Source organism: Branchiostoma floridae, chromosome 4 (assembly GCF_000003815.2).
Source record: "Branchiostoma floridae strain S238N-H82 chromosome 4, Bfl_VNyyK, whole genome shotgun sequence".
NCBI classification, from domain to species: Eukaryota; Metazoa; Chordata; class Leptocardii; order Amphioxiformes; family Branchiostomatidae; genus Branchiostoma; species Branchiostoma floridae.
This window is the reverse complement of record NC_049982.1, coordinates 29,185,833-29,188,627: the sequence shown is the minus strand read 5'-3', so window position 1 is coordinate 29,188,627 and position 2,795 is coordinate 29,185,833.

Below are 2,795 nucleotides of genomic sequence, written 5' to 3'. Positions count from 1 at the left end.
CGACTGAAAAGACGTCATTTCAAGCACAATTTAGTTCCATCTTGTCATCACAGTAGAAAAATTCGCTGAGATTCCCGAGGATGGGCACTGTTTCGTGATGGCCGTGCTCTCCATGTAGTCTCCGCCAGCCGATGCTGGACAAGACGACACAATATTGAATTCAATTGTGCCCCGTTGAAGGCTCTCCAACATACTCCATTTCCAGAAAGCCGTGAGTGTCCTAGTATTCGTTCCGTCTTGTAGTTCCGTCGGAATCCATATGCGGCAAAACCACACCGATAATCCGTGTGTTGAAACGGGTCCAAGGTTCCTTCGTGACTTGTCCCGAAACAGACGCCCTGCAAACTGGTTTCTTCAACAAATTCTGCATATTCGTTAGGTTTAAAAAACCCACTCTTGTCTGTCATTGGATAACGTCCCATCACATGACACACGTGAACCTCTTCTGGGAGCTGCTAATTAAAAATTCAATGCCGCGTTGTTCGTTATTCATAGTTGACGGCGAATAAATTTGAATTTGAAAAAAACACCATCCCCTTTGTAAGCTGTTAAGCCTAGGTTTAGCTAAACACAACAACTGTTATCACACTAGAAAATACCAGCCTTTCTGGGAGAACATGGTGATAGGAAAGTTTTTTTTTGCAATTATACAATACAATTTTTATTGACACGACAAAATTATATGAACTGAGAAAAGCAAACCCGACCATCGCTGCATTCCCCTGCATACGTTACCGAGTAGTGAGGACGCTATGTCGTCGGGATGCCAACTGGCTTCACGGCACAGCGAGCGACATACTGGACAGGCCGCCCAGTACTAGTCCTCTTACCCTGAACGGGAACACGCCGTAATTTAATGACCACAAATCCTCGGGGGCATGTACGCAGTGCTCCCAGCGACTGTTGCTTCCTTTCAACAAGGAGGTTTAATATTTAACCTCCTTGCTTTCAACGCTACCTCTCCGACACTGTCTTTTCTGTAACTATCAATCTCCACTTCTGTAAAGTAAGTTCAGAGAGTTGTCTGTAAAGTAAGCTCAAAGGTAACGGAACGATATCGGTAACATACGATACTACTGGAAAAAATAAATGCTACCCTTGCACCCGTACACAGACCCTTTTTATGTAAAGTGAGCTCAATGATAACGGAAAGCATTGGAAAGATACTATCTGTTATACTAGTATTCATGATTTCACCTATGAGAATATTTTGATTGAGCAGAAAATACTCGAAATTTGGGAAAAGCAATGCCTCTTCTTAGAATTATGATAAACGCTATCTTTCCGACGTCTTTTTTCCACCTTTGGTTTGCTTAAACCTCCCCCCTTGTCTGTAAAGTCAGCTCAAATGTAACGGAATGACGTCGGAATTCTGTTATATGTAGGTTTCACACGGGAGGAGATTTTCTTTTCTTAGTTAAACTAAACACGCTAAAATAACACAGCAGGAGCGCTCATTTGAAGCCACTATTTTAGTGAAAGGCGCATGTGGTATATTGAGCAGAAAATGTTCGTAATTTGGAAAAAGCAATGCCTCTTCTTAGAATAATGATAAACGCTATCTTTCCGACATCTTTTTTCCACCTATACATAAAAGGGGGGAGGTTTGCTTAAACCTCCCCCCATGTATGTAAAGTCAGCTCAAATGTAACGGAATGACGTCGGAAAGGTTGTATCTGTTAGGTTTCACACGGGAGGCCATGAGATTTTCTTTTCTTAGTTTAACTAAACACGCTAACACAGCAGGAGCTATTCATGGTTTAAAGCCGCTGCTTTAGTGAAAGACGCATGTGGTATATTGAGCGGAAAATACTCTTAATTTGGCAAAAGCAATGCCTCTTCTAAAAATAAAGATAAACGCTACCATTCTGATCTTTTTTGCACCTATACATAAGATGCATAGACCTATACTAATAGGAGTATGAAAAATGAGATGAAATGTAACGGAAAGGCAATGAAAAGATATTATCTCCTATATGTAATTTCCACTTTTAATCGAGAACTACGAAAATAAAAAAAGGCGAAGTTTAACTGATTGTATGTGAACATATTGTCGGTTCAAAGCCTGTAGATGTTTTTTGTACATAAGCAATACCCGTTTCATCTATACGGCACATATAAGGATGCTTAAAGGTTATGTAAAGATATCACATGTATTTAATTTGCCTTAACGATTACGGAAAGGTTACGGAAATGTAAAACCATGGTTTCCGTGGTCTTTACGATACCGTAAACTCTGCGGAAATATTTTCACACCTTTAGGCTACATTTAAGTATTTCGGAAAGTAGGCTTAAATATTCGTTTTCGTGCTGTGGATAATGGGGCAGGTATGAAGTTCGTGCGCGCGTGCGGTGGGGAATCGGAAGCTAGTCCTCAGTGCGCCGCCTCTATGGGAGAAGTTCATGATTATGTAGTCAGGGTAGGGGCAAGGGATGGTCGGGTATCCAGCCATCGAAACCAGCGTTATAGATCGTTGAATGCCCGTTTTTTTAAAAATATGGATCAAGACGTATTTAGGCAACTTTGTCCTGATATCTCACCTTGGCTACACCACTTAATGATTCCCAGTACTGAGACTAAACAGCACACTTGAATCCCCCGCAAGCAACTTTAATAGCGCCGTTTCTGTGTTCTATTTCTCCCGTTATCATCCAACATGGCCGCCCACTCGTGGACGGGACCCTTTCTGCCACCCTCCATGTTTCTTTTTTCTTTCGGTTTCAATAAACTTTTTGACCTTTTGGGGAAGTCTCCCCCACCTATTGTTGAATTTTATTTGAATTTGCCTTTTATT